Consider the following 13,120-nt stretch of genomic DNA (forward strand, 5'->3'; position numbering starts at 1 on the left):
TACGTCTTGTCCCGGCCCCGGTCCTCTGTTCCTCGCTCGCACGATTGTTTGCCAATCTGGCATGTGGCCCTCATCCACCGTGTTCTTTCCCACCTCCATCCATGTTGTTCTGTCATCAGGCGTGGGGAAGAAGGTGTATTTGGCATCTGGGTTCCTTTCTATCACGGCTTTGAGCTTGTTGCTGAATACAGGGCATTGTCGGTCGGAGGCCCCATGTGTGTTGCATCCCTCCACATTCCTTGCTGCTATGCAGTTGGCGCACTTTCTCTCTCCATCCGTTGTGATGCAGTCGCTGGTCCTGTGTTGTCCCGCGCACCTTGCACACGTATCATTCTCGGCTGGGCAATTCGCGGCCACGTGACCGGTGCCAATCTTCTGACACTTCAAGCATCACATCAGTTCCGTCAGGAACTTCCTCCCCTGGACCTTCTTCCCCTCCGCGAATATGCCGTGTGCTAGGAACCGGTTTGCTGCTTCTGGCCTCCTGAAGCCGATCACCAGATGCGCCACCTTTTGCCCCGGCCTGTGTCTTTCCTCTGGTTTGAGAAACCTTGCCGCGCCGATGACGCCTCTGCGGAGATTTTTGCTGTCCTCTAGCTCTCTCAGAGTCCCCTCCCTCTGCGGCGTGATCGTCTTTGGTACTAATTCGGCAACCACTTCATATGGCCTCTCCCTGAACCTGGCTGTTCCTCCCATTCCCAGGACGAAGACATCCATCCTCTCCTTCACCCACTCCGCTGCTTTACTTATCGCCATCCTCAGCAGAAGTGCCCCGTTCCTGACCTTCTTCGCCGCCAGGAACTTCACTCCTTCCAGCAGTCCGTCTTCCCCCGCCGCAAATCCCGCTGCTATCCTTGCTTTTTCCACCATCTCTTTCTCTGTGAGTCTCTCTATTGCTGCCCCCTCGATCCACAGCTGTTGCTCTCTCTCTCTGGCCCTCCCTATCATCTCTATTTGTTCCCTAGTCTTGGGTCTGCCGTCCTCTCCCCCCCCCGCTCGTCACCGCCGCCGCGTATGAACGTGTCCACTCCCTCTCGTCCCCATTCCTTCCTTCCTCAGCCCTTTCCACCGTGTCCAGCACCGTGTTCTCCATCCTCCTCATGAGCTCCTCTATCCCTTCCTTCTGCTCGTTGACCATTCTCGTCAGTGCTTCCGCTGCCTCCCTCAACCCCTCCGCCATGTCCACGTTCCTGTCTCCCCACAGCGCTGTGTCACCACCCGCCATACCTTCCGTCATCTCTTCCAGAATCTCTAGCGTCCTCGCCAGTTTCCTGTCCACTCCGTTTGCTGCTTGCCTTGCTGTCTCGTCCAGGATTTTTGCCACCACTCTGCAGCACCATGCCATGCCTGGCTCTCTGCTCTGTAGGTCCGCACCAATTCTCAATATGGTCATTGTCATTTGTGAAATGCTGGGGGTTTCTCCTTCCTCATAGTCGGTGATGAATGCACCTTTTTGGTGTAGACCCCTCGCAGGCGTCATACACAGTCACCCCCAAGCATCTTTCTCTTCCCCGCACACGTACAGTTGCTTCCTGTTCATGTGCGTGTAGTCCTTCGTCGCATTCGCTCACGTCGTCGGTCCTTTTCTCCGTGACTGTGCCTGTACGGCACCTTGTGTGCTGCTGCCGCCCTCTCGTTGTGCTCGCTCCTCTTGAGTATGTATTCACGTTCGCCATGTGTCAATTTTTGTATACAAAAGTAGATAAGAGCCTATAGCTACCACCTCGTCGAGGTTCCAATGCGCTCACCCAAAAGTTTTGGATGTTGATTGGTTCCCACGATGTGGTCGTAAGCCAAGAAGAGTCCCCGCTAAAGATTGTTCCCAAAGCAGAACATAAATTTCACAGCTTGAATTGATAATCAAGAAAAGAATACTTAATCTGGTCAAGGAGAAATAAAGTTCTGTGTCAGGGCATAAAATCTAAAATATACTGAAACTAGCTCTTTGATGACCATGATTTGTTAATAATAAATGTATCTCACTTAAGCCTTAATATTTTGTCAAAAAATATTATTACTTGAATTTGTCATATATAATAGGTATTTTTTTCACTTATCTCTGATACATTTTGCTGCTGGACCTGGCAGATCTGGTCTTATATTTTGTGGCATATTTGCTGTATTTCTTTGCTACAGATCATGGTTATAAAATGGTCTGTTGATATTAGCTTTGACTCATATTTTTCCATGTGTTCAAGTTATTAAAATATAAATTGTTATTGTCCCTGGTATGAACTGTATGAGTTGTCCCAAGTACTACATTTGTTACCAATAAAATAATATGTCTTGAGTATATATATATGACTTTTCGTTTACCATCCTCTGGGAATACTGTGCAAAATATTTTCTGGGTAAGCTCTTCTCTTTTTGTAAGCATTTTAGTATTTTAAATAAAGCAAGAGTCTCTTTGACGTGAGAGCATGAGGTATGAGTAATATAGTAGTCGTCACAAATCAGGGCACTTCCGGTTTGGTCACTCCCTCCAAGGTTTAGAAACTCTGAAAGGGCATCAGGAGAAGGTTAGCAACACATGTGACAAACATGCCTCTGCTTTTGCGAGGATGTCTCAATCAGTTGATTATCTGAAGCAGCTGCTAGCTCCTCTTGGGTAGAGGCTATCTGTCTTCGCCTGTACTGAAAGTAATCAAATAAGGCAGTTAATCATATTGAGAGGGAGAATCCAATGAGTAATCCCAGAAGTAAAGGTCGAGGAACTTGAAGAGAAGCAAGTAGAGATTAATAGAGCATGTGATGGTGACCCATAGGAGGAAGTTGCTCATATCAGCAAAAAGGTAAATAACATCTCACTGCACCCATACATAGACATGGTCACATGAATAAAGCAGCAATAAATCTTAGTATAAAAATACAGTGGAACAATGACCACTACTCTGCCTGCTGTCTGCAAGCTTGACGGGCATCACACTGCACTTAAGCCGGACGAGTGGTAGAGTATACATCAGCTGCTTCACCAAATACCTCCCTAGGGTCACTGTCAGTATAGCTTACTCAAGTTGTAGTCTGGTTCCAGTGAGCCAAGATCTCCTATCCCTTCTTGTCCTCCAGATCATCCTCGAAAATCTTCACCATGTGGGCAAACCACAGATCAAAGTTGTCGACTTCAGGTGTCCACTTCTCTGATGCAGAGAGAGCAAACCAGGTCCAGAAATGAGTCAGTGAAAGAAAGAGAAGTAAGCACAAACATACCTGGACATGAGCATATGCAATGAGTCGGCCAGTCACGCTTGTGATTTTGTTCTTGGCCACCACAGAGCCACCAACCAGTGTCACCTCTCGTATGCATTGAGTGGTCCATGTAGAATTGTACAAAGGACCTGTATATACGGGAATATACCCAATTGGGAAGGTATCCTTCCATCATCCCTGCCTCTGGGTTGTCTGTGTCCATCTTGGCCTGATCTTACATGAGCACAGGAAGTCATCAGCAGTAAACATGATATCGCTATTAGAAACTGTTAGGGGAACCTCCCTTTTGGCCCCTTGGAGATGTCCCTGACTCCGGTCCAATTCCGGTTCCGACTCTGGTCTGGCCCTCCATCTCGCCCGCACAATCACCGATCCGTCAACGCCCTCCCAACAGTTGCCCTGGGACCTTGCCTGTGACGCCGCCCAGGCCTTCTGTGCCTGACAGTGGCAGCAATGGACAAGCAGTATATAGTCAGCTCCCTAGCAGGCGGACCCTGAGAGTTTCTTCTCTTTGGATCCTCCCCTGCTAGACCCTGATCTCAGGCCTCCGGGGTTGCCCTTACAGGCCCATATATCACTATCAGGTCTAGCCCAGCAGATTGGACCTAGCAAGCCATATGGACTTGTGCAACTTCTATAGAAATGAATAATCATCCTATAATGGGAATGAATAATTTTAATACTTTAGTGTCTAAGTACTTCATATCAAGGCTTCTGGGTCGGGTCTAGGGTATAAGTAATTGTATTATTGACTTGGAGTTAAATGACTGTGTTTTGTATACTATAAGCTTATTTAGTAATGATATATGATTTGTAAATGGATAACTTGTGATATGAACATAATTCCAGTATTAATGATAAGTCTGTGATATTACTATGTGTGTGTGACATATGTGACATACTTCCAAAAAAGGAAATTTCCAGTGTGACACTACATCCACTAATCAAAGGTTACAAATTGTCATAAAGCAACAAATTGTAAATATTAATGTAAGAAAACTGTCTCACTTATATCAATATATCATATCATATTGGGCTTGTGATATTCTACTAGGATTCTCTAAGATGGAAATAAATACTTAAAGGTGTAAAAAAAACTTAAACTGCTTCTGAGTTATACTGTTATACTATGTCACACACTGCAAAAGGCATTTGTGATTAGATAATCATGATTCAAACCTCTCAAGACTTAGCCCACACTGTTATATGTGTCTTATAGGATGACAAAATTCCCCAAAAGGAAACTTCTGCTATATGACAGTACAATAATCGGAGAATGTCACAGATTGTCACAAAATCACATTATGTATTTTTCCAGAACCTGTGCGAATCCCTATTGAGGTAGGATTCTGGAAATCATCCTGGCCAAAATTTGTCTGGATTTTTTAGATATCAGCCTGGGACTCTCTTGTCTGGATTTGGATCAGACATACCAAAAATCCAAAAATTTTGTCCGGATTCTGCTTCAACCTCAATTTTTTTTCTCCTATCACACTAAAAGTAAGTAGAAAATGCGGAGTAAAACAGTCTCTGCTAGATATTTTCAGCCTAATTGTTGGTTGTCATGGGTATATTAGAAACTAAGTACTTAAAGTAGTAAATGACCTCAAGTCTCTTAGTCAAGAGTCCAAATCGTGCTTTTGTCCGGATTTGCGCTCAGACCTCAGATGTTGTCAATGGTCTTGTCCGGATTTTAGATCAAAGATGTCTGGTTTTGGCTGAAATTCTGTCTGGATTTTGGTCAGACCTCTATCAAAGATTCCAAAAATTTGTCTGGATTTTGGTATCCTACCTCAAGAGGGACTTGCACGGGTCCTATTTTTTCCTATATAAACAACCTTCATTGAGTGACCTATGGTCATAGCTGAATGATTGTTTCAGCACTAGTCAATCTCTAGCTAATCTGTGTCTGACATAGTGATACTGTAGCATTTTATTCAGTTCATATGTCACATGTCACACTAGCTATAAAGTTCAAATTTTTCACATGTCACACCATTTTACTCAAAATCCTCTCCCAAAAAGGCAATTTTTGACATTTCCGGGTGCCTCCCACACCAAGAACTTCCTAATTAGGGAATAATTCGAATTTATATTTTTGTATTAAATGTTACACTACTTTTGGCATTTGAATTGAATAAAATGTGATAGTATCTTACTAAGTAGGCTACTTATATTAGGTGATTCAAGCACTACCAAGGGAACCTGAATGATAATATCAATATTCTTGACCATAGAACATCATCAGTATACCTCTATATCATACACATTGATGTAGCAATATCTCCACCAATTCTCTATAGATTCAAATGATCGTTTCACTAGATAGTCATATTGTCTTGATATGTTCTGATATGAGTATGATCTCCTATCTTTAGGCTATACTGTTATACCACTTTTCTGTAGTTTTTCTGTCTCAAATTGAATCAACCACAATAATGACTTGATATCTGGGTAAAGAATGTATGACTGACAGGCTGTGGAATGTTCTGAAAGAAATATGCAGCGGCCTGACAGAGGTTCGATGGCAGTCAAAAAACAAGTCACTGGCAAAGAATGAGTCCTATTATCCATTACCACAGTAATAAAATAATAGGCCATCCTTTTGTGCCCTGTCTTCTCACACCCACAGTGTAACCAGTTTCTGGCTAGCTTCTTGCTCTATTGGCTTGTGTTGCTGTTTGGCCATGGGGTCAGCTCTTGGACCTGTTTACAATGACCAGTGTGAAGTTGGCATCACTGCAACAGCTGCTTGACCCTGGACTTGGATTGGTCATGTTCCCAGGCTGACACTAGCCGACACTGCAGAGTTAGTCCTTAGCGTCATGTACACCCTTGTACTAGTACACTGACCCTGGAGCCTTGCCTGGATCCTCAGTGTCAACACATGGTTGCTTTCTGGGCCTTCTTCTGCCCACTGTGGAAGTGTAGAGTGGCCTACTGGTCGCTTTTCCTTTATGGTAGTTACCGCTTTGGGCTGCCATCATCAGTATTTGATGTGGCTATTTGTTTGTAGCTTACATCATTTTAATAATAACTTCTCCTGACCCGAACCGTCACCAAGTTCGCAACCAGTGTCGAAATAGCTCCACCGAGGGCAGGTTGCCAGTGAACACCAAGTATCCGAGCTGCAGATTCTTGCACTAGTCAAGTCACGAAGCCCCGAGCCGAGCTACATGACTGGAGTGAGTGTTTGCAAATTTACATTCATTTTCCCTTTTACTTCTACACGAATTCTTCCCCTCATTTCCCTCTGAATTCTCTCCATTTGTGCACTCCCGGACAATCGACCACCAAATTCTGTCGAACTCAAGGCCAGCCTTTACTTCCTCACTGCCGCTCATGGTGACCCTCTGCTGTGTCCAAAGCTTGCAGCTCGGTGGTCTTGTCAGAAATTAGTGCTTATAGACCACACCACACGCTCCCGATCAAGTGCCCAAGATAAGTAGCTTCACCGCTATAGAGGGTACAAAGGAAACATAGGGGCAGATAAAAGCATGGCTATCAGCCAAGCAGACACTGCTACTTATAGCGCTACTCCGGCCCTGCCCTAATCCAAGCTCCGGCCAGCTGCAATCACATGTGGGACTGCGTATCACTGCGCGTCTGTCCTTCCCGATACTGCTAACAGGTTTGCAGGCCATACACAGCCTGAGGCGGGAGGAGGGCAAGAAGAAGCCCAGAAGGCGGGCTGAAGGTTGATGGGAAGGACTATGAAATGTAGAAGGTGGTAAGGAGGTGGAAGGGCAAGCCCCAGCAGCAGGTGGATGATCTGGGGGCCCAGCAGTCAATTTGTTGGCTATTGTATATCATAGAGAAATAGGTGTCTGCAAGTTTTCTAAGGTCATTGCCTGCAAAGAGGTGCAGAGTTGTCACAACTGAGACAGATGTTGGTAGAATAGAGGTGTCTCATGGCAGCGCTAAACTGTTGACTGCCGAACCAGTGTGCCAAAAGTTGCTGACATCTGGGCACCTGACCTGGGCAGGAATGTCAGCTGTGTAAAGGTCAAATCTCAGCAGTGTGGTTACATGGTGGAAGGTGTTGTGGAAGGTGTTGTGGAAGATGTTGTGGAAGCCAGAGAAGAAGCCAGATCGACTGCAACATAGGGATCAGCACCAGACCGTACGATATGGCGTACGGTTATAGTATGGTGCCACTGTACCCGTACCCATACTGGCCTTATAGATCTCTCAGTACGGTACGGTCCCTTACAGGACGGAGGCTGTACCAGGCCATACCATAGCCCGTATTACGGCCCACATGTGGGTTACGGTTGATGGCTTGCCGAGACACCTCAGCAAGCTATCAATCAGCCCCCATATGGCTGTTGGCATTCCGCATCTGCTGGAAGCTGTCGACAGGTCGGGCCCTGTATCCAGGCCATCAGACGGGGCAATCTGGCGCCGGACCGGTGTTCGGATCATCATACCGAGTCGGGGCTGAGCCCTCGCTCAAGCCTCCTGGGCCCAACATACCGACCAGTGCCGCCTCATGACGGCAGGCGGCCAGGAGATCCTTTACGCTACCTCCTTCACTCCCTCGGTGATCCAAAACAACTACTGGATCACGTTGCGAGGGCCGGCACCGTATTATATGACCGTATACGGTATTACGGACCGTACTGTATCCATAACGACCCGCGCAAGCCCGTGGTACGGTACGGTGACGGTCCGGGAAGCACCGTACTTACTTCGGCCGTAAATGTACGGCCGTAACCGTATATGGTACGGTGCCGATCCCTACTGCAACAGACCGCTCCCCTGGTGATCAAATAGTGACCAGAGTTTCTTTGAAAAAGGACAGACTGGCAAGTGCTATTGAACTGCCACCAGACCTCCACATGTCCCCTTTATGACATGCCACGGCCTGGCGGCCACCAATTTTGCAATTGCCTCCAGTGTGATTATGGCTGGCCGGAGCTCAGTGAGGGCTATGCCGGAGGAGCAGTTAAGTAGCAGCATCTGCATGGCTGGTAACCACACTTTCCCTCCCTTTGTCCCCTTTGTACCCTCAGATAGTGGTCAAGCTATTTGTCTGTTAGCACTTGATTGGGGGTTTTTTTTTTTTTTATATCCCATTTATTTGGCCTTCGCCCTAAGGCATGGTAGCCATCGTCGTACACAAAGCATGTATCTATCCTCGCCATTGCACAACCTGTTTTCTGCGGCATCATGCCCTCGGCCCAACCTCTGGTCTGTCGGGCGGGCGCGCTCCAGAGCGCGAATAATGTGTATGACTGTGGGTATGTAAAGTAAGGTGAGTGTAAGTAGCCGTCTTTGCGGCATTGCTGTATGTTAGTATTAAATGTAGAAAGAGAGAGAGGAGGGGAAATGGTATAGTAACGGCCCACCGTGCTCCGAGGGGGGACATCCTGGTTCACTACGCGCTCTTGTCATGTCGGGCGGTCATCCTTTTTGGCTGCCCGTGTTTTCGCTTTGGTGATGATGTCGCCATGCACGGCGCGGAATCTGCCTGTTTTTGCGATGAACTTGAAGAGGTGGGGGTACAGCTTGGGCGTGCCCAGTAATTTCCTTATCTCCCTTGTAAGTGGACCTCCCGCTCGTTGTAGTTGGGTGCGCGCTGCCTCATGCGCATTGCAGTGGAGGAGGAAGTGAGCCACGCTTTCTTCCGCTTGTAGGCAGCACGGGCAAATTGGTGATTCAGCTCGATTTATGCGACGAAGATGTTTGGCGAGCGTGCAGTGTCCCGTCTGCAGCTGCAATAAAATGGTCGCATGGCTTCGCGGTATGGCTCTTGTGGTTTGTTTGATGAACGAGCCGCGGTTGAGCTTTGAGTCGTATTGCATGGTCTTGTGGTAGTGCGCTGAGCCCTTCCACAGATTGTCCGCTCTTTCGCGAAGCTCCGCGTTGATTTCTTGCCGCACCGCCGACTTGCTGATTGGGAGTTGTGTTCTAAGTTCCGCTGGTAGCAATTCCTTGGCAGAGGAGCTGGTCTTCGCGGCTCGTTTCGCCTCTTCATCTGCGCGCTCCTTCCCCAAGATGTCCCTGTGCCCCGGAGCCCAGCGTACCGTGATATCTAGGTCAGTATTGTACTTAAGTAAGTTGCTGCATGCTTTGTGCCAAGTGTCCCAAATCCAGTGCGATGGCGAGGGTTTCGAGAGCTTGACTGCTCTGACGGCGGCCTGACTGTCCACCACCATGGTGACCTTACCGCTCACTTGCGGGTCCTCCCGCAGCAATTTCAGCGCTAAGTTGCACCCTATCCCTTCTCCTTCGTACACTGTGTGTTGCGTGGCGTGTCCTAGTCGCAGCCTCAGGTTTGAGACCTCGTGCCCGTTCCGGAAGAGTACCGCTGCCGCTCCGATTCGCTGGTCGATCCCTGATCCGTCCGAATAGACAATCCATTCTGCCTTGTCTGTCTTTTCGACGTCTATGGCCTCCTCCTTGGAGTTCGGTATGACGATCTTGACTGTCCTCGTCATTTTCGGGAGCTTGCGCACTGGTTGGATTGTTTCAAGGTCTCCGGGGCGGTAGGACAGTTCCTTCATCAGTGTTTCCACTGAGGTCGGAAACTTCCTTTTCTGTGTCCCTCTCCTGGACTTGTTAACTTCTCCATGCAGCGGGTGCGAGTCCGGAATTGTTGCAAGTCGGAGGGCTGCTAAGCTCCGTTTTTTCTCCACGAGAAGCTGGACGGGAAGAAGGTCAGCGTAAATGTCTAATACTTCCGTGGCTGTCGAAGGCATAGCTCCTGTTATTGCCCTCGCCGCTTTGCGCTGAACCGTGCGGAGGCTTTTGATGGCCGCATTTTCTGCCTTCTTGCTCACCTCCCCGCGCCTCCTCTTTGTCTGTGACAGAAAAACGTCTGCCCCATAGAGCATCTTGGGGACGCAAATACCGAGGTATAGACGTCTTACCTCCGCTGCCCCCATTCCCCTGCTGGCCCTGCCCAGTCTCGCGAAGATCTCCAGCCATGCATTACCTTTCCTTACCATCGCCGCCCCCTGTTGCTTCCACCTCAGCTCCTTGTCGATGAGCAACCCCAACATCTTGACGTGGTCGGCCGATTTGATAACGTGGTTGTCCAACCTCAGGTCCGGGCACTGTTCCGGCTGTTTCTTTCGCAGCAGGAAGGGGTGAGGTACTCTTCTCCGCGTCGCGTCCAGGAGCTGGTACTTGGCAGGGCCAAATAGAGCATTGTGGTCATCCGCCCAGTCGTTGACGCCCCCAGGCCTCTCGATTATCCGTCGGAGTTTCTTGTGGTTCTCTTTGATGGAGTCGGTTGTCACCGCCAGTGTCGCGTCGTCCACGAACACAACTGTGTCTTCCCCTTGCTTGTGCTTCGTGATGTCCGCAAGCCCCGGCGTTATATAAAAGGTACGCTATGCCGGAATGCGGGTCCCCTTGGTCTAGCCCTCCCTCGACACGGAATGGTTCTGAAGTGTAATCGCCAAAGGCAATTCGGTTAGTCCTGTTCGCGTATCGCCTCACCATCCAATCAGTGTGCTGTTTAGGCACTCCTCGCATGCGCATATCATGCACCAGCCTGTTTAGGTCGACACTGGGGAAGGCCCCCTTCACATCCATACAGAGTATGCTCGTCACTTTACCGTTTCTCCACCCGTCCTGTATAGTCTTGACAATCATGTGCAGAGCGTCCGTCGTTGAGCGCCCAGGCCTAGCACCATATTGGTTTGGCGGTAGGATTCCCGCCAACTCGGCTTCCGTTACTAACTGTTGTGTCTTGCAGGCGTTGAGCAGGCGCGCAAAGCCTTTTGATAGGACGATGGGTCGGTAGGCCCCCGGTTCTGCGTAGTTGGGTTTGCCAGGCTTTCGGAGCACTACCGTCCTGATCTCCGCCCACCAGCTTGGGTAGTGTGCAAGGCTGTCCAGCGAGCGGAAGATGGGTCCCAAGTATCTGATGAGTATGTGGGCGGTTTTGATCATGACGCAGTTGGGCGGGGAGCCTGGGTATGTTGCCTTATACATCTTGAAGTGGTCTATCGCCTGTAGTATTAGCTCATCTGTAATTGGTCTCCATACCCATTTCGGTTCGGGGTAGTCCGGGTGATCCGGTACCGTCGACGTTGCCATCGGGGGCGGATAAAACTCGCCTCTAAGCATGTTTGCCTTCTCGAGGTTGGTAGCGGCTGTCTGCATTACTCTCTTGGTCACTGGGTCCCTGCGTTCGAGGTCTGGAATGCTTGTTGCTGAGCCATCGGTGGGTTCAGCGGAGGCGAATTTGGCCACCATCCAAGTGTCCTCTCCTTCCGCCTCATTGATCCACCTCTCCCAGTGTTTCTTCTTTGCTACCTCTATCGCTTTGTGGTATCGCTTCCTCGCTTCTCTCGACTGTTGGTGAATTGGATGTTCGGGCGTCATGCGGAGCTGGTAGGCTTCTCTCTGCAGTTTGGCACACCCCTTTCGCTGCTCGGTAAGCCTCGCGTTGAACCATCTCTTGCAGTATGGTGTTGGTTCTCCTCGACCGCGGCTTCAAGCTCCTTGATGGCGTGCTCGACCTCTGGTATGGTGTTGTACATCTCCATTCGCTCGAGGTCCTTGAGTTTGTTTTCGAGCGTTGTCACGACTTGGCCCCAGTCAGCCTCCCTGTACATCGGTACCGATATAAACGGGCGTCGTTCTGTATCCTAGATCAAGCACCTGTACAACTGGGAAATGGTCAGCTTTCATGGGCCTCATTTCGGGCCGTGTGTTGCATTCAATGTAAAGGGGGAGGAGCTCTGCAGAGCAGAAGACGTTGTCCGGGCGTGTCAAGTTACCTGTCGCTTTTGCTTCCAATGTCGGGATGTCCTTCGGGAGGGCCATCTTCATGTGATGTCTCTCCAGCATATTCAGGAGCGGTTGAACGAGTCTCGCTGCCTGAGCCGTGAAGAGGTGGAAATTCCTCTCCTCGTCCCAGTCCGGGTGGTGCCTGTTGAAGTCTCCAGCCCATATGTACATTAGCGGTAAAACCGTCGCTGTTCTTCCCGCTGGGCTAGCTTGGTAAGTCCTCACGGCTCCGATAGCGTCGTTGTGCTTGCAATCATTATAGATGTTTATGATCCTCAGCGTCCCATGTTCTCCTCTTATCTCGATAGCTGTTACGTCGGGCGATGGGATGGGGATGATGGACCAGTCCGCCGAGCAGATGCTGTGGTTGACAAGTATCATGGATCGTGTGCGAACTTGCAGCGGCGTATGTGTTGGGGGATATACTGATACCCAGCTCCTGCTTGCTCTTGATACGCCTCTGAAGTCGAAGTATGGTTCTTGAAGTAATATGATGTCGTAGGTGCCTGGATCCAGCCTGTTGATCAGGTCGTTTTGTGCTGCGAGGCCTTTTGTCGAGATTCTGTTGTAGTATGGTCAGTTTACGCTGCGGGTTGGATATCGTGTGGTTGTCGTCATTCATGTTTGAGTGGGTGATTGAAAGTGTACCGCTCTTTCGTCGCCCGTTGCGCCTGCATTCCTATTTCTCCTTGCTAACGATTCCCTGTAAGTCAGCTGAGTGCCGCCAAAGTCCTCCTGGTTGACTGTTCGGTTCTGAGCGTACACGCGCGCTGCCCCTCCAAAGAATGGTGCAGCCGTCATGTTTGCTCTTTGGGCCGCCGCTACCGCCGGGGGCGGTCCCGGGCCGCGTCTGCGCGCGATTGTCTGCCACCCATTTGTGGTGCTTCCATCGTTATACTCGTTCAGCTCCCACGTGGATGAATCCTGTTCATCTGGGAAGAAGCGGTACTTTGCTTCTGGGTTTCGCTCAATCCAAACCTGTAGCTTGTCCATGAATACCGGACACGAGCGGTCAGCCGCACCGTGTCCTGAGTGGGGGCGTTTAGCACTCCTACAATTCGAGCAAGCACGTTGATCATCGCCTGCTGTACATGTCATGGTGCGGTGGAACTCTCCGCACCTTGCGCAAGTTTCATGTATGCTTGGGCAGGATGCCGCCACATGC

The sequence above is a fragment of the Mycena indigotica genome (assembly GCF_014461135.1).
Source record: "Mycena indigotica strain 171206Taipei chromosome Unknown Mind.scaff0003, whole genome shotgun sequence".
Classification (NCBI taxonomy): domain Eukaryota; kingdom Fungi; phylum Basidiomycota; class Agaricomycetes; order Agaricales; family Mycenaceae; genus Mycena; species Mycena indigotica.